The 19,485-nt window shown below is 48.5% G+C and overlaps 1 long non-coding RNA gene across 1 annotated transcript in view; it reads right to left on the bottom strand.

Moving 5' to 3' along the window:
- Nucleotides 1-19,485, bottom strand: part of LOC141171128 (uncharacterized) — a 56,499-nt gene that overhangs the window by 15,074 nt on the left and 21,940 nt on the right. The window contains exon 2 of the long non-coding RNA XR_012252323.1: nt 1,147-1,297. This is a non-coding gene — a long non-coding RNA (uncharacterized lncRNA). The remainder of the gene's footprint in view (nt 1-1,146; nt 1,298-19,485) is intronic.

Raw genomic sequence — 19,485 nt, 5'->3', positions numbered from 1 at the left:
GAGGCACATGGGGATTATTATTATTATAAAGAGGCACAAGCAGATACTAATTCTATGTGAAAGAACAGAGGGAATATTATTACCTTGTAGGGGCACAGAGGGGGCACTGTTACTATACAGGACACAGTGGGGGCTTTATTATGGTCTAGGGCACTAGTTATTGCACTATCATGTTTGTGTAGAGGTAGAGAACGTGAGGAGGGGTTTGGAAAGCCGTAAGCCAAAGATCTCTATGTGGAAAATGCAAAAGGTAAAAGCTGGTGATAAAAAGCGCTAAGGCATATAAAATTCAACAATTACTACCTTTATTAAAGTCCTTGTAAAAACACAAAGCGTTTCGACGGCATGCAAGCCGTCTTCATCAGGTGATGATCAAAAGGGAAAATGAATGACTACAATCATCAAGAACGTCACTGGTGAGGACCTGTACAGTATACACATATATAGTCTGCAGAGCACTGGTGTAAAACTGATATTACAATTCTATGGAGGTAATATCAGTCCTAGTATCGTGGTATTATCATTAACCATATTTGCTGGTAATATGTTGTTATTGTCTGGTGTTATTTGTCTGTTATATGGCAATATAATTATTGGGGTATCATTATTATTAAATCTTATATAGCGGTATTATTAGAAATATAGGTAGTTGTAGTAAATCGTAATTTCCTCCAGGTAGGGTAATATTAGTAATGGAGACTCCCATCTGGGAAGGGGGCAGGGACAGCATGGGCCTGTGTGCTTTAAAATGCCAGGACTGAATTTCAGAGTCCGGCCCTGAACATGGTCATTGTTGGTTTTAGCTTTCTAAAGCTAGTATTATATTTAGGAGGACTAACTTCAAATTATTTAAATTTACAAACTACAAATTAAATGCTTACTTTCCAGAGGATGCCTACCTGCTGACTATCAGATGTTACTGATTTCCAGCCCCTCTGAAAACCTAAAAACCTCTGTTACCTTTCTCCTTGAGGTGCTCTGGCAATATGAAGTGTATACAGTTCCAGATAATGATGGATTGGAATGTTTGATGATGCATGATGTGACATCACAGAGGTGGTAGGACTACAATGGCCAGGAATGTTTGATGATGCGTTATACAGTATATCAAACATGTGCAGAACAACAATGGAATTGAATACTTACTGATGCATTATGTGACATCAATAACCTGGGAGATTTGTTGCAAAAAGTTCTGTTACTGAAAATCTTTTCCATAGATCTGAATGGAGATGTTTCTGCAGAACGTGTGTGGATTTCTGGATTTTTTTTGCTTGCATGAATATTTCAGCAGATTCTGCTCCAAAAAAAACACATTAAAAATAATTTGCTTAAAATACTCTTTAAATAGATCTCTTATTGGTTGCAAAGGGAAAATTCTCCTACAGTGCTGTATTTTTTCCATATTATTTGAAACATGTAAAAAGAAGCAACATGTTACAAGGGTTCCTAAAGAATATAAGTTGGTGTGCATGCTGCATGTAGGCGCATGTTCACACTGGCCACTAAACAGACAAAAACCCAAGATAAAAACATAATAAGCAAATACCCTGCTGTAAAATTTATAAACAGCAATAGTGCATGAAAATTTTGACCAGGAATGCCCAAACTTTTACATGCCACTGTAATGTCCAGCTAAAAAAAAGGCAGGCCACCCCTTTATATGTACTGAATGCAAACAGACACACAGAGAACCTAAAGAGATGTTACAAGGGTTTTCCAGCAACCAACCCAATTCTTACTGTCTAATTTGAAAAACTAAGCACTTTTGTGATTTACATGAATCAAAAATTTCCTACCATTCTCTCTACATCTACCTCCTGTTTTTACACTTACCATGATGTTTCATTTTTAGTCTCCTAGTATGCACTGTGGAACCTCAAACAGAATGTCATCAAGGTGCTGGGGCCGTGGTCACTCACCAGATTCTTACCGCGCCCTTAACCAGGACGTCATCAGGGGGATGGCGCTGTTGTCATTCCCCACAACTACTTTTTCTGCCCCGGAAATTAGATGTCATCAGTGATGTCCACTTCTAGGGAAGATATGGCCTCTGTTGCGCAGGCTGTCAATTCTGACGCATGCTCAGTATGCTCCCTCTGGTCGTTGCACTCTGTCCCTATCAATGCACACTGGTAGTGTGGTCCCTCACTGGCTCTAAACAAAAGTGACGAACCAGCAAGAGAGCACGCTGCTAGTGCGCATTGAAAGGGAGGGAGTGATCAGGGAGTGCATACTGAGCATGTGTTGGAATTGACAACCCACGCATGCTCACTACAACATTGTCTCCCCTTGATGACATTCTGTTTGGGGCTCCACAGTGCATGCGGGGAGACTCAAACAAAACATCATTTGAAATGTAAAAACAGGAAGTAGGTGTAGAGATGGAATGATAAGAAATGTTTATTTTATGTAAATTGCAAAAAAGTGCTATGTTTTTAAAATTAGATAAGTAGACATTAAGTATAAGTTGGCTATTAGGTTTCAGACAACCTTTTTAATTCTTCAGGGCAGTGGCGTACCGTCCATAGAGGCAGACCACGCGACTGCTATGGGGCCCGAGTGTTCAGGGGACCCAGCGTCGGATGTCCTGTCCATAGACACGCCCCTCTAGATCGCTACGCTGCGTGCACAGCAGAGAGGAGCTGAGGCTGAGCAGCCTGAGCGATCATCATTAGAGCTGCCTAGTGGACGCAGAGGAGCCGGCCTGGCTGCAGGGTAAGTCTCTGACTGGCTGCAGAGGGAGCCGGCCTGGCTGCAGGGTAAGTCTCTGACTGGCTGCAGAGGGAGCCGGCCTGGCTGCAGGGTAAGTCTCTGACTGGCTGCAGAGGGAGCCGGCCTGGCTGCAGGGTAAGTCTCTGACTGGCTGCAGAGGGAGCCGGCCTGGCTGCAGGGTAAGTCTCTGACTGGCTGCAGAGGGAGCCGGCCTGGCTGCAGGGTAAGTCTCTGACTGGCTGCAGAGGGAGCCGGCCTGGCTGAAGGGTAAGTCTCTGACTGGCTGCAGAGGGAGCCGGCCTGGCTGCAGGGTAAGTCTCTGACTGGCTGCAGAGGGAGCCGGCCTGGCTGCAGGGTAAGTCTCTGACTGGCTGCAAAGGGAGCCGGCCTGGCTGCAGGGTAAGTCTCTGACTGGCTGCAGAGGGAGCCGGCCTGGCTGCAGGGTAAGTCTCTGACTGGCTGCAGAGGGAGCCGGCCTGGCTGCAGGGTAAGTCTCTGACTGGCTGCAGAGGGAGCCGGCCTGGCTGCAGGGTAAGTCTGACTGGCTGCAGAGGGAGCCGGCCTGGCTGCAGGGTAAGTCTCTGACTGGCTGCAGAGGGAGCCGGCCTGGCTGCAGGGTAAGTCTCTGACTGGCTGCAGAAGGAGCCGGCCTGGCTGCAGGGTAAGTCTCTGACTGGCTTCAGAGGGAGCCGGCCTGGCTGCAGGGTAAGTCTCTGACTGGCTGCAGAGGGAGCCGGCCTGGCTGCAGGGTAAGTCTCTGACTGGCTGCAGAGGGAGCCGGCCTGGCTGCAGGGTAAGTCTCTGACTGGCTGCAGAGGGAGCCGGCCTGGCTGCAGGGTAAGTCTCTGACTGGCTGCAGAGGGAGCCGGCCTGGCTGCAGGGTAAGTCTCTGACTGGCTTCAGAGGGAGCCGGCCTGGCTGCAGGGTAAGTCTCTGACTGGCTGCAGAGGGAGCCGGCCTGGCTGCAGGGTAAGTCTCTGACTGGCTGCAGAGGGAGCCGGCCTGGCTGCAGGGTAAGTCTCTGACTGGCTGCAGAAGGAGCCGGCCTGGCTGCAGGGTAAGTCTCTGACTGGCTTCAGAGGGAGCCGGCCTGGCTGCAGGGTAAGTCTCTGACTGGCTGCAGAGGGAGCCGGCCTGGCTGCAGGGTAAGTCTCTGACTGGCTGCAGAGGGAGCCGGCCTGGCTGCAGGGTAAGTCTCTGACTGGCTGCAGAGGGAGCCGGCCTGGCTGCAGGGTAAGTCTCTGACTGGCTGCAGAGGGAGCCGGCCTGGCTGCAGGGTAAGTCTCTGACTGGCTTCAGAGGGAGCCGGCCTGGCTGCAGGGTAAGTCTCTGACTGGCTGCAGAGGGAGCCGGCCTGGCTGCAGGGTAAGTCTCTGACTGGCTGCAGAGGGAGCCGGCAGGGCTGCAGGGTAAGTCTCTGACTGGCTCAGTGCAGCACTGTGCACCGTAAGTGTGAAATGTAAACAAGTTTCTTTTACCTTGTGTCCTGTTTTGGATGTGCGGGTGTTAAGGCAGGGGGGAGGGGTCATGTTTGTAATTCTGCCAACTATCTAGGGTAACTGGGGAGGAGGGCTGCGAACAAATAAAAAGTCAGGAAGCCCCTCACACAGAGCCACTGTCTTGTGTCTGTCAGTCACCACAGAGATCCTGAACCTGGGACCAGAGGGTTGAGCTAAACATTAGGACACCTGTGACAATGGAAGCCTATTAATAAATTGTTTAACCCCTTTACGACATAGGGTGTATTAATACTTATCTGTGCCCTGGGCTTTATGGACCAGATACGCATTAATACGCCCTGGCGATTTTGCCCGCACACAAGCGGTGCGGGCGCGATCCCCGCCGGGTGTCAGCTGCTTGTCACAGCTGACACCCGGTGCTATGTGCAGGGAGTGGTACCACTCTGCTCTCGGCACATTAACCCCTGCAATGCTGCGATCGAAGTCGATCGCAGCATTGCGGTGGCTAACGGAAGGTGATCGTATACTCACCTCCTCTTCCGGCCTCCAGCGCTGTCTGCCGCGGCTTCCAGGATGTTGCCATGACGACCCGATGTCGTCATGACAACATCCGGGTCACCAGACAGCAGGAAGATTTTTTGAACATGTGCAGAGCATTTCCAAACTATCTTCTCCCTGTCCAGCGCTGACAGCCTGCATGGCACAGGGATGGTGCTCCATTCCTGTGCCATGCAGGTGATCAGAGTAAAAAAAGTGAAAGTCCCATAGTGGGACAAAGTAAAAAAAACTGTCAGAAAGTGAAAAAAAAAAAAGAAAAAAAAAATTGTTTTTAAAAATATTAAAAAAAAAAATCAAAAAAAAAATCCACCAAAAATAAAAATATAATGTACCCATCAATAAATATTATGAAAAAAAAAAACACAATAAAAGTACACATATTTGGTATCGCTGCGTCTGGAACGACCTGACCTATAAAACTGTCCCACTAGTTAACCCCTTCAGTGAACACGGTAAAAAAAAATAAAAAACTAAGCAAAAAACAATGCTTTATCACCATAATGCCAAACTAAAAACGGAATAACATGCGATCAAAGAGACGAATATAAATAAAAATGGTACCGCTGAAAACGTCATCTCATCCCGCAAAAACAAGCCGCCATACAGCTCCATCAGTCGAAAAATAAAAAAGTTATAGCTCTCAGAATAAAGCAATGCTAAAAAATATTTTTTTCTATAAAATTGCTTTTATCATGTAAAAGTGCAAAACATAGAAAAACGATATAAATGTGGTACCGCTGTAAACGTACTGACCCGAAGAATAAAGCTATCTTATCAATTTTACCACAAGCGGAACAGAATTAAAAAAAACAAAAAAAACAATTCCTGAATTGTTGTTTTTTGTTTATTCTGCCTCCCATTAATCGGAATAGAAAGCGATCAAAAAATGTCACGTGCCTGAAAATGGCACCAATAAAAACGCTAACAAATTGAATGGAAAATCGGCTCAAATTGTTAGCGGACACCATGTTGCGTTTGGAGAGCCCCTGTGTGCCTAAACATTGGAGCTCCCCCACAAGTGACCCCATTTTGGAAACTAGACCCCCCAAGGCACATATGTAGAGGCATAGTGAGCACTTGGAACCCCCAGGTGCTTCACAAATTGATTCGTAAAAATGAAAAAGTGGAAAAAAAAACACTTTTTTATTTTTATGGATTAATTTGTGAAGCACCTGGGGGTTCCAAGTGCTCACTATGCATCTAGATAGGTGCCTTGGGGGGTCTAGTTTCCAAAATGGGGTCACTTGTGGGGGAGCTCCAATGTTTAGGCACACAGGGGCTCTCCAAACGCAACATGGCGTTCGCTAATTATTCAAGCAAATTTTACAATCAAAAAGTCAAATGGCGCTCCTTCACTTCCGAGCCCTACCGTGCCCCAAACAGTGTTTTTTCCCCACCTATGGAGTATCTGCTTGCCCAGGGGAAATTGCACAACAAATTTTGGGGTCCATTTTTTCTTGTTACCCCTGCGAAAATAAAAAAAAAATGGGTCTAAAGTAGCATTTTTGTGCAAAAAATTAAATGTTCATTTTTTTCTTCCACATTCCAAAAATTCCGGTGAAGCACTTGAAGGGTTAATAAAGTTCTTGAATGTGGTTTTGAGCACCTTGAGGGGTGCAGTTTTTAGAATGGTGTCACTTTGGGGTATTTTCTGTCATAAAGACCTCTCAAAGTGACTTCAAATGTGATGTGGTCCCTAAAAAAATGGTTTTGTAAATTTTGTTGGAAAAATGAAAAATCGCTGGTCAACTTTTAACCCTTATTGCTCCCTAACAAAAAGAAATTTTGGTTCAAAATTGTGCTGATGTAAAGTAAACATGTGGGGAATGTTATTTATTAACTATTTTGTGTGACATATCTCTCTGATTTAAGGGCATAAAAATTCAAATTTTGAAAATTGCTAAATTTTCCAAATTTTCGCCAAATTTCCATTTTTTTCACAAATAAAACGCAAGTGATATCGAAGAAATTTTACCACAATCATGAAGTACAATATGTCACGAAAAAACAATCTCAGAATCAGGGGGATCCGTTGAAGCGTTCCAGAGTAATTGCCTCATAAAGTGACAGTGGTCAGAATTGTAAAAATTGGCCTGGTCTTTAACGTGCAAACCACCCTCGGGGGTAAAGGGGTTAAGTTACTTCTTTACACACATTTCTCTGCACTGCAGATCATGCAGTCCTAGTGGAGGATTAAGGAGGAAGGAGGAATGGACAGGCTGCAGAGTGCACAGCAGAGAAAAGGACACGGCTGTCAGAGAGAGTACATCTGACCCCAGACCATCACTAATCACTAGTATTGCTGCAGCTAGCCACCCTGTATGTGCGCACAATGCGTACCAGCCTGCGCCCCCAATGCTGCGGAATAGCTGCCGGCTATCAATTTGCAAATGAGCGGCGCCATTTTTTTTTTTCACCTGCAGACTTTCCTTTGACGCTGCATAAACACGCAGCGTCAAACCCGCAGCGGCTCCGGATCGTGGGCACATAGCCTAAGGGTACGTTCCCATGTTCAAGATTTGCTGCGGTTTTGACGCTGCATATTTATGCAGTGTCAAACCCGCAACAGCCAGATGTTACAGCATAGTGGATGTTCTTTTCTGTCCACTATGCATCTCTGTGCACCTGCGGATCACCAGCGGAAACTGAGATGCGGCGTGTCCTTCAGACCCCCAGCATGTCGATTTCTCTTGTGGGTCTGCATGTAGACTTTCCTCATAGACTTGCTTAGATGAGGAAGATCCACATGTGTAAAAATGCGTGTCCAATAATTTACATAATAAGTACAAAAATTCTGCAGTGTGAAAACCGCAACAAATACTGAAAGTGGGAATGTACTCTTAAATAAGTTATCCACTACTTTGACATTGATGCCCTATCCATAGGATAGGGCATCAATGTATGATCGGCCGGGGTCCCGGACGCCCCACCCCCATCGATCAGCTGTTATCGTGTCGGCGGCAGCGGCCACAAGTCCTTATCTGCGGTGCTTGGCCGTCCATCTGTAGTGGCCGCTGCTCGTAACTGCACATCCGCCTCCCATTCAATTGAATAGGAGGCGTATATACCGTTACAAGCGGCCACCACTACAACTTGACGGCCAGGCACCACAGGCAAGAACTTCCGGCCGGCGGCCACCGACACGATAACAGCTGATTGGCAGGGATGCCACGTGTGGGACCCCGGCCGATCATACATTGAGGCCCTATCCTAAGGACAGGGCATCAATGTCAAAGTAGTGGACAACCCCTTTAAAGGGTTGTCCAGGCTTGAGATGAAAGTCTGCAATCACTTTATGACTGCAGACTTCTGAATCCTCACAGCACACACATCGCGTGCAGGCGGTCATGCGACCACAAGTATGTGATTTGTGTTGTGATCTGCAACATGAACTAAGGAAAGATAGGGGAAAGCTGTCCCTACAATAAGACTAAGCTGAATCCCTACGATGTAGCGGGCTGCCTGTTCCTAGCGAACAGACCTGCCTTAGTCTTCAGCTAGTCTGAACAGAGACCTATAGCATTAGGGAAGGGGGTCCCTAAAAGAACTAAGGACTGGGACAAAAATGGGACACCTCCTAAACAGAGAAGTAGTTGCAGAACACAAAAATACAAACTGACAAAAAGGTACTAAAGGTCCCAGAAGGACCAAGCGAGCTGCCAGATAGGTACAGAAGCACCTGGCTAGAGAAGCAGTCAAAAACTGAAGTCCAGCACAGCCAAAAGGGCGGAGCTGGAATATAAAGGCAAATGGTCACGTGACCGCAAAACACAGGAAGGAAAAACAAACAAACAGGAGGGTTCTAACAATTTGCATGCTTCCAGTCACATTCTGACTAGACGTGTTCGTCCTCGATCAATACAAGGGAACTGAATGCGGCCGAGCACGTTTAATCGACACGTGACCACAGATATGCAAAACACGTACTTGTAGTTGACCGGCTGTTCTTGCCACTGTCATCGAAGAATCATGACAGCGTATGATGTGAGGATTCAGATGACCGTAGTCATATAGAGCGATTGTAGACTTTCATCCCAAACTTGGACAACCCCTCTGTGTTTATGTATGTATATCGCCTCCAGACAGAATAAAATAAGTGTGAACAGGCGCTGCTGCTATCACTGCATAATAAAGAATACAGTCGCCTCTGTAAGCGTAGAGATATGGAAAATGAAGGTACTTGGTGCATAAATTGGCCAATTCATGGGAGCCCATCAAGAACGACAAGATGTACCATTCTTTCATAGGACTAACCAAATTTAAAAGGGAGGTAGGATCCACTACTAATTAAAAACAACCTTGGGACTCATTCACACTTCTGATTTTTCCACATACAAGAAAAATGGACCGATTATTCTGATCAGACTTTAATCAGAGTGTGACCTGAGTGTCATCCGTTGTTCTCGTATCTGGACAAATAAAAAAATAAAACAATTCTCCACCTTCTTCATTCTTACAGACCATGAAAATCGACTGCACTGAGATGTCATCAGAGTGCAGTCCGTTTTTTTTTTTATCAAACTCATTGACCTTGCATGGCCAAGTGTAATCTGACCCTTGGATCAAAATCGGGCATGACTCTAAAATCACGGACATGTGAATGGCCCCATAGACTATCACAGGTACGAGTGCTATCCTTGAAGATGATGGATAGCACTCGTATGCGAATATTGCACGTGTTATTGAGACCTTAGGCTGATGGGAGATCATATACTATTGGAGGTGGTGACAATCTCCATATCTGACTGATCCCCTCCCATCAGCCTAAGACCTGATTCACACATCCATATTTTTGATCAGATTCTCGACAGGCCAGTCTGTTCTTCACAGCCAGCTGACGTTCTGAGTGCTAACACAGTGGAGTGTAGAGAGATGTGCTTGCTTTGCACAATCTTCACAGGTTACAAACCCATAAGGCTATATTCACACATTGTGTTTTTGCTAAAAAATTTTCCGCAGGCAAAACCTGCTCTCTTGGCAGTAGAGAAGCAGCGTCAAAAAAGCAGGTTTTGCTGAGTTTTTTTCTGCATGTTTGTCAGGGTACATTTGTTTCTTGTGCATGTGTGGCACCCCAGGGGTCTGGTTACCACAGTAATAGAGATATTATGTCTGAGAGCAAGTGGGAGGTTTCTCTGGTCAGGAACCCTAAGCATGCAACACGGCCCCCCCCAGGCCTGGGAGGGGAGGAATCTGCCCTTATAAACTGGGTCTGGGGTGGGATTAGACAGGACAGTTCCAGACACAGGGAAAGTTGCAACAGGGAGGAGCAGGTGCGAGTACCTGAGGCTGGAAGCTAGAAAGCTCGCTTTGGCTGAAGACACTAACCCGGACACGGAGTCCGAGGCTGTGGGGACATCCAGGTCCAGCAGCAGAATCCAACCGGCAGGGGATTCCATGTCCTCTGGCCTTAGAAACCCGAAGGCACGGTCACAAGCAAGGGACCAGCACCGCCATCGTGAAGCGAAGGCTGACGGAAGGCCCCAAGTCACCGGCCATACGGGTGAGCACCACACGGTATACTCAGGGACGTGGGCTACTTCTACCCGCATAGAGCAAGGTAGCCAGGAAAGAGTGCAGATAGTCGGGGAGGCCTACAACTCCACCTGGCCAGGGGAGATCCTGCTTGCTCACAGACTGACCAGGCCCCTACTGCTAACCAGTACTCCCGGGAGGGTCTGCTTTATACCATCAGTAAAGACCCTGAACTGCACCACACGTCTCTGTGATTCCTTGCCGCACCAGCACCATTACTACTGGGACGCTCACACCATCACTCCCATCATCCACATTAGCTGCCCTGAGGCAATACTTCTCCTGTGGGGAGTTATCCCATACTCGGCTGCGCAAACAACATCAGCCTCAGCGGTCGGCAGCGCAGCGGCGGTCCCCACTGACCGCAATCCACGGGTGGCATAGTCGGACATTGTTATTACTTAAGACCGCCACTGGTTTGACTGCCCTGGGCATGGACCGGGTCACCGCCACGGAGAACTACAACCCCCAGCATCCCAGCGATCCGGCTCCGGGTATCCCCCTGCACAGCACAGGCCCAGGGGGCGCGTCAACTTTTTCCCCCCTAGTAAATTTTAGTGCTCCGGGACTAAACACATTTTTTAAAGAAACATAAATGCAGGGTATAACAATAATACAATAACATATTTACAAGTAGCTTTAGTTTGTAGAGGTCACGGCGTGTCCGCAACCGGGTGTCCATATCACCCAAGGTGAAGTTTTAAGCGAAGTAGGGGACCTGTCCAAAGCAAAGCCCTTGCGTTGGCCCTGGGCGTGGCTGCAAGGCTGAAGCTAGCTACTTTGGGCCGCAAGTAGGCCACGCCAGACAGGTTTTCTCTTCCGCGGCCGTCTTCGCAAGAGGCACCAAGGTGCAACTATCTACAAGATTGTTCCGGTTATCCAGTGTCCATAACCTGTTAGTCCATAGAAATCTGCAGGGTAACTGAGAAACATAATTAATAACAGGCAACAAACATAAACCAACATTTTTCAAGAAACAGGTAAATTCACAGTGCATTAGTTTAGATTCTCCAGCGAGCGGGCATCTGACCTCTAGTGACTCTAGTGGACCTACAGAGCTCACTAACTGGTCCTGCACTACTGGGTGTAGGAGGTGTTATGGGCAAGCTGGGCAGCTGTCTGCGTACTCTTTGGCTCACTAGGGGCACGGCAGGCTCACTACTAGCAGAGGGTGCTGCTGGTGTGGACTCTTCTGCCTCCTGGGCCGGCTGCTCTTCCAGCTCTACCTGGTTTTCTGTAGGCACTTGAGGTGCTGGCTGGAGAAAGGTGAGGACAGGCACCACGATAGCGTTGTTTACTTGTGTCCAGGACCGGGGAAAGTCTCCGAGTACGGTAGTGATCATTTCCTCCTTTTCCTCTACGGGTTGAGGGTCTTCCTGATCTTCATCCGTGCTTTGCAACTTCTCGGGGCACTTTTTCAGGTGGTCTCTGGAGACAGTGGCTGTGGTCTCTCCTCCATCCTTGCTGATGACGTACACCTTTGGATTATTGTGGCTTGAGGGCAGTACGGTGTACGGGTCCTTTTCCCACTGGTCGTCCAACTTATGGAGCCGCCTTTTTCTTTTCAAGACCTGCTCTCCAGGTACCAGGGGAACAGCGGGAGCATGTTGGTTATATGTCCTCTCCTGCCTTTCTCTTGATTGACAGAGACTTCGCTCGACGCTCTCCTGTACTTTCCGGTACTGCTGCTGCCGTTCTGTATCCCAGTCTATCTCTGGCGAGGTGTCCTCGGGTATCAGGACTCCCATATCCAGGTCAACAGGCAGCTTACCAGGTCTTGCTCGCATTAGGTAAGCCGGGGTACAGTTGGTGGAACCTACCGGGATGTGGTTGTACAGGACCACCAGATCGGGCAGTTTCTCAGGCCACAGACTGCGTTCTTCCAGGGGCAATGTTTTTAGCAGATCTATCACCACCTGGTTCATCTTCTCGCAGAGTCCATTGGTTTTGGGGTGATAGGGCGTTGTTCTTATCTTCTTGCAGCCATACAGGTTGCAGAACTCCTGGAAGACCTCCGCTTCGAAGGCTGGTCCTTGGTCCTTCAGAACTTGGTCCGGGTACCCGTGTTGGCGGCAGAAGTGCAGCTGGAAGGCTCTGGCTGCTGTCTGAGCCATCAGGTCTTTGACAGGGACCACCACCAGGAACCGGGAGTAGTGATCCACGATGGTTAGGGCGTAGACATACCCACTTCTGCTTGGAGCCAGTTTAACATGGTCCAGAGCGACCAGTTCCAGCGGCTGCCTGGTGATGATGGGCTGCAGGGGAGTCTTCTGGCTGGCACGATCCCTTCTTCTTAGATTGCACGGGCCACAGTCTCTACACCATCTCTCAATGGCTCCTCTCATGCCTATCCAGTAGAACCGTTCACGCAGCAGGAACTCCAGCTTCTTCCATCCGAAGTGCCCTGCCCCATTGTGGTAGGCCTCCAGCACCATAGCTGCATCCCGTCTCGGCACCACCACCTGCCAGATCAGTTCGTGTGTCCGGGAATTGACCATTCTGCGGCACAACTTCTCCTTGTAGAGAAACAGTCTGCTCTTCTCCGTCCACAGTTGCTTGGTCTCTTCCGGAGCGTCTGGGTCCAGGCGGGCGTCAGCCTGGGTCAGCATCTCCTTCACCAGACAGACTGCAGGGTCACTGTCTTGCGTCTCCGCCCAGTTGTAGTGGGGTAAGGGGTTGAACGTAGCGGTTCGCTGGCTCCTCACACGGTGGGAATACTGGGTAATCCCATGACGGTGAAAAGCAGGGAGTTTGATCTCTTCCAATTCTTCTGGATCCTCCCCTTCGTCCGCTAGGTTTGGCATCCTGGACAGGGCGTCCGCGTTGGTATTGGAGCGTCCTGCCCGGTATTTGATCGTGAACTCAAAATTGGACAGGCGGGCCATCCATCTCTGCTCCAGGGCACCCAGTCTTGCAGTGTCGAGGTGTGTCAACGGGTTGTTGTCCGTGTACACGGTGAACCTGGAAGAGGCAAGGTAATGCTTGAAACCTTCGGTTACTGCCCACACCACTGCCAGGAACTGTAGCTTGAACGAGCTGTAATTCTCAGGGTTTCTTTCCGTGGGTCGCAGTTTTCGGCTGGCATAAGCAATTACCCGTTCTCTCCCTTGCTGGATCTGGGACAGTACGGCTCCTAGCCCGATGTTGCTTGCATCCGCGTAGAGGATAAAGAGCTGGCTGTAATCAGGGTACGCCAGGATTTCATCCCCCGTGAGGGCCATCTTCAGCTGGCGGAAGGACTCCTCTTCCAGCTTTTCCCATTTGAAGGGTGGCTTCTGGTTTTTGGCCTTCCTGGACTGGCCTATCAGGAGGTCCTGCATAGGAGCTGCCTTCTTGGTAAAACCGGGAATGAATCTTCGGTAGTAGCCTACCAACCCGAGGAACTGCGCACTTCCTTTATGCTGGATGGTCTTGGCAAGGGTTCCACGGCCTGTACAGAGTTCTGGTTGATGGTGAACAATTTGGCTAGCGTGGCATACTGGGGCAGGTATACTTCTCTCTCCCCGATATTTATGATGCGGACTGGTACCCTCCCGTGGCGTACATCGACCACCCCCCGTGCTGTCAAAATGGTGGGCCTACTGTCTGAGTAGATGGGTTCTACCATTGCTTGGTAGTCTCTACCTCTTAGACCAATAGCTGCCCGGCACCAAATCATCATCTCACTTTTTGGGGGCATGGCAATAGGGAACGGGTCACACATTCTCACGCTAACTATCTCACCACCAGATAGTTCCACATGTTGCCGTTTTATCAGTGCCCGGATCTCTTTTTGGAGCACACGCTGCTGGCTGGAACTGGCGTTCTTGGCAACCTGCTGCAAAATAAGAATCACCTCTGCAAGACAGTTTTCAATTACGTTAGTACCTAGGGTTATTTTTGGGTGACTCTCGCGACGGTCAATGTCCACAATGATAAGTCCTTGTGCCGGCAGTTCAACTTTACCGACCTTGATGGTCACTTCCTTAAACCCTATCTGTGGCACGGGCTGACCATTGCTGGCGATAATGCTCAGGTCGTCATCTGGGTAGCTGGTTATGTCCGAGTCATTCCAGTACCGCTTGAAGAGCACGTACGGGATGGTAGTGACTTGTGACCCGGTGTCTAGTAGGGCACTCATAGGAATGCCATCCAGTACCACAGGCAAGACCGGACGTCCCCCTACGTATTTGTCACGCCAGTTTGATGGGCCTGATGATCTTAAGCCTGGGGGTTGGCCCTCTACCCCAGGTTGTGCCCGTTTAAATGACAGTACCTTGCCATATGTCCGGGTTGATTGCAGCGGCGGCAGATGGGTCGTCCGTCCTCATTGTATCTGTCGCTGGGTCTTCCTCTGGCCGGTGGGGTCCTCCTCAGTCAGCGCCACGGGACGTCCTCCGGTCCGGATGCCAGCTGGATCTTTCCTGGAGAAGAGACCTGTAAAGACTGCACAGTTCTGGTTAGCGCGGCAACGCTCTTTGTCAGCTCTTGGACCTGATGGTGCAGGTCTGTTGCCGGGCTATTGTTCAAAGCCTGCGCATCAGCTCCCACAGGCCCTGCAGACAAGGGCGCCGTGTCCTGGTGATAAGTGATAGCAGGGCGCCTGTGGGTCACAGCGCCACCTGGTGCCGGTTCTCGGAGCACCCGGATGGCTCTGTCCTTGAACTGTGCAAAGTCCAGATCAGGGTCCTGTAAGGCCATTGCCCGCAACTGGGTTCGGTGGGCATTGCACAGTAGACCCTCAATAAATTGTTCGGTCAACAGCTTGTCTTCATTTCCCACGCTGTCAGGGTCTGCCTGCTTAATGGCTCTCAGGGCCTCTTGTAGGTTTAGAGCATAGTCTCTTATATTTTCATGTGCCCGTTGTTTGCACCCGTAAAATCTTAGTTTTATCTCGGCTGAGGTGCGGCTGTCAAATGTGTCTTTCAGCCGGGCTAGTATCTCTCTGACAGTCCTCTTCTTCCCAGGTGACCAGGACTTTACCTCCCTTTGGGCTGCCCTGATTAACTGGGCCACCAGGATGCTCACTTTTTGCTCTTCTGTGAGGGGGTATACCTGGAAGAGGCTATCCAGTCTTTCCCTAAAGTCACTTAGAGTATGTGACTCCCCTGAGTACTGGGGTAGCCAGGTTGCCCCCGGGATATAGGGCATGGTGAAGAGCATGACCGCAGCAGCGGTTGTGCTGGCGGCCGGTGTGGCGGTGGAGCTCCCCTCGGTGTCCGACATCCTCCTTCCCCCCTAGTGGACCGTGGCCTACCTTGCGATGCTCTTCGTTGAGGACCTGGCATCGCGCTCCGATGACGTCAGCGTCGCTCTTCCTTCCTTCCAGGACCTTACGCAGCGTCGGTGCGTGGGGCGGAGCTTCGGATCTCGCGCTCTTTCGGCGTCCACGCCCCTCTTCTTCCCGCGCGGCGTCCTGAAGATGGCGTCCGAAGGCGGGAAGCAGCTGCGGATGGCGGGAAGAAGGCAGAAGACGGCAGGAAACGGTCCAAGATGGCGTCTGATGGCGGGAATCGGCTCCGGATGGCGGGAATCGGCTCCGGATGGCGGGAAACAACTCCGGACGGCGGGAAACTTCACCACAGGTAAGTTCAAAAGTCTTTTTCAGGCACGCAGTACCCGGTGGTTGCGGGCACGAAATCCTGCCGACTACGCCAAAGTTGACGCGCCCCCTGGGCCTGTGCTGTGCAGGGGGATACCCGGAGCCGGATCGCTGGGATGCTGGGGGTTGTAGTTCTCCGTGGCGGTGACCCGGTCCGTGCCCAGGGCTGTCAAACCAGTGGCGGTCTTAAGTAATAACAATGTCCGACTACGCCACCCGTGGATTGCGGTCAGTGGGGACCGCCGCTGCGCTGCCGACCGCTGAGGCTGATGTTGTTTGCGCAGCCGAGTATGGGATAACTCCCCACGGGAGAAGTATTGCCTCAGGGCAGCTAATGTGGATGATGGGAGTGATGGTGTGAGCGTCCCAGTAGTAATGGTGCTGGTGCGGCAAGGAATCACAGAGACGTGTGGTGCAGTTCAGGGTCTTTACTGATGGTATAAAGCAGACCCTCCCGGGAGTACTGGTTAGCAGTAGGGGCCTGGTCAGTCTGTGAGCAAGCAGGATCTCCCCTGGCCAGGTGGAGTTGTAGGCCTCCCCGACTATCTGCACTCTTTCCTGGCTACCTTGCTCTATGCGGGTAGAAGTAGCCCACGTCCCTGAGTATACCGTGTGGTGCTCACCCGTATGGCCGGTGACTTGGGGCCTTCCGTCAGCCTTCGCTTCACGATGGCGGTGCTGGTCCCTTGCTTGTGACCGTGCCTTCGGGTTTCTAAGGCCAGAGGACATGGAATCCCCTGCCGGTTGGATTCTGCTGCTGGACCTGGATGTCCCCACAGCCTCGGACTCCGTGTCCGGGTTAGTGTCTTCAGCCAAGGCGAGCTTTCTAGCTTCCAGCCTCTGGCACTCGCTCCTGCTCCTACAGAGCTCCTGTTGTAACTTTCCCTGTCTAATCCCGCCCCAGACCCAGTTTATAAGGGCAGATTCCTCCCCTCCCAGGCCTGGGGGGGGGCGTGTTGCATGCTTAGGGTTCCTGACTAGAGAAACCTCCCACTTGCTCTCAGATATAATATCTCTATTACTGTGGTAACCAGTAGAGATGAGCGTTGTTCGACTCGAACTGTTCGCCAATCTCAAATTCGAGCTGTTTTGGGTGGTGTTCGAGCCGTTCGGCGAACACGAACGATTTGAGAAAAATTTCTTCTGTTCGAGGTTATGTTCGATAACTGTTCGTGCACCAAAATCATAACTGGATTTTTTCTCAGTAATGATGAAAATTAATGTTAATACGCAGTTTGAGTGTACAGCGGGGTGGGGGGAGGGGCAGGGGATGGATCTCTGCAGGAATAATGAAGATCTCCATTTTTTTTTCTCTTTCCCGCATTTACAGTGGGGAGGTGCAATCTGTCAGCCTATCAGCAGCGCACACACGGAGCGAAGTGCTTTTTTTCACACAAGCAAGGGCATGTGTCATTGGCAGTGTATGTCACATGTCCTTGCCCTATAAGACCAAGCCATTTTCCCCGTCGCCACCATTTTCTCACTGCTGCAGCTGCGTGTTAGACGGCACTGCTGTTGCTGTGTGCGCTATACCTTGTTAATTTCAAGCCAATTTTCGCACAAATCTACAGATAGCTTGGGAGTAGGCAATAGTTGTGATTGCAGTCCTTTTAAGGACTAGGTTACAGCATTTCCTACGACTTTTATCAGGCAGGTCTGTGCTCTTAAATAGATAGATTGTGGGAGTAAAGACTAATTGTAATTGCAGTCCTTTTCAGGACTAGGTTACATCAGTTCCTATCAGTTTTTGCCAGGCAGGTCTGTGCCAGAGCTGTGCAAGTTTTTTTCACAGCATTTGGCTGAATCCAGCAAAGCTAATCCTTTTGGCCTATTGCAGAGTGTGTTAGTCAGTGGAGTAGCCTATCTGTGTTGCAAGATATACCACCTGTGTATAGAATACCAATTTTTTTACTGCACCTAGTGAAGTAAAATCTTTTGGGCATAGCATCATTCTATTAGTCCATCTATACTGACCTCCATCAGGTTGCAAATTGAATATAATTTTTTCCTGCATCTAGCTCTGAAAAAATATTTGGGCTTCTAGCAGTGTGTGGGACTTGTTCTATTAGTCCATCTATACTGACCTCCATCAGGTTGCAAACTGAATATAATTTTTTTCTGCATCTAGCTCTGAAAAAATATTTGGCCTTCTAGCAGTGTGTGGGACTTGTTCTATTAGTCCATCTACACTGACCTCCATCACGCTGCAAATTCAAAATAATTTTTATCTGCATCTAGCTCTGAAAAAATATTTGGCCTTCTAGCAGTGTGTGGGACTTTCTCTATTAGTCCATCTATACTGACCTCCATCAGGTTGCAAATTAAAAATAATTTTTTGTCTGCATCTAGCTCTGAAAAAATATTTGGCCTTCTAGCAGTGTGTGGGACTTTCTCTATTAGTCCATCTATACTGACCTCCATTAGGTTGCAATTTCAAAATAATTTTTTGTCTGCATCTAGCTCTGAAAAAATATTTGGCCTTCTAGCAGTGTGTGGGACTTTCTCTATTAGTCCATCTATACTGACCTCCATCAGGCTGCAAATTAAAAATAATTTTTATCTGCATCTACCTCTGAAAAAATATTTGGCCTTCTAGCTGTGTGTGGGACTTGTTCTATTAGTCCATCTATACTGACCTCCATCAGGTTGCAAACTGAATATAATTTTTTTCTGCATCTAGCTCTGAAAAAATATTTGGCCTTCTAGCAGTGTGTGGGACTTTCTCTATTAGTCCATCTATACTGACCTCCATCAGGTTGCAAATTAAAAATAATTTTTTGTCTGCATCTAGCTCTGAAAAAATATTTGGCCTTCTAGCAGTGTGTGGGACTTTCTCTATTAGTCCATCTATACTGACCTCCATCAGGTTGCAAACTGAATATATTTTTTTTCTGCATCTACCTCTGAAAAAATATTGGGCTTCTAGCTGTGTGTGGGACTTGTTCTATTAATCCATCTATACAGACCTCCATCAGGTTGCAAACTGAATATAATTTTTTTCTGCATCTACCTCTGAAAAAATATTTGGGCTTCTAGCTGTGTGTGGGACTTGTTCTATTAGTCCATCTATACTGACCTCCATCAGGTTGCAAAGTGAATATAATTTTTTTCTGCATCTAGCTCTGAAAAAATATTTGGCCTTCTAGCAGTGTGTGGGACTTTCTCTATTAGTCCATCTATACTGACCTCCATCAGGTTGCAAATTAAAAATAATTTATATCTGCATCTAGCTCTGAAAAAATATTTGGCCTTCTAGCAGTGTGTGGGACTTTCTCTATTAGTCCATCTATACTGACCTCCATCAGGTTGCAAATTAAAAATAATTTTTTGTCTGCATCTAGCTCTGAACTGAATATATTTTTTTTCTGCATCTACCTCTGAAAAAAAATTTGGGCTTCTAGCTGTGTGTAGGACTTGTTCTATTAGTCCATCTATACTGACCTCCATCAGGTTGCAAACTGAATACAATTTTTTTCTGCATCTACCTCTGAAAAAATATTTGGGCTTCTAGCTGTGTGTGGGACTTGTTCTATTAGTCCATCTATACTGACCTCCATCAGGTTGCAAATTGAATATAATTTTTTTCTGCATTTAACCCAGCCAATAGTTTTGGCCTAATACCACAGTTTGGCCACTCAG

This window comes from Phyllobates terribilis, unplaced genomic scaffold (genome assembly GCF_046119375.1).
Source record: "Phyllobates terribilis strain yellow unplaced genomic scaffold, ASM4611937v1 Scaffold_1__5_contigs__length_1240528914, whole genome shotgun sequence".
NCBI lineage: Eukaryota > Metazoa > Chordata > Amphibia > Anura > Dendrobatidae > Phyllobates > Phyllobates terribilis.
Note: the sequence above shows the minus strand (reverse complement) of the source record. Positions and strands in the feature narration are given on the sequence as shown.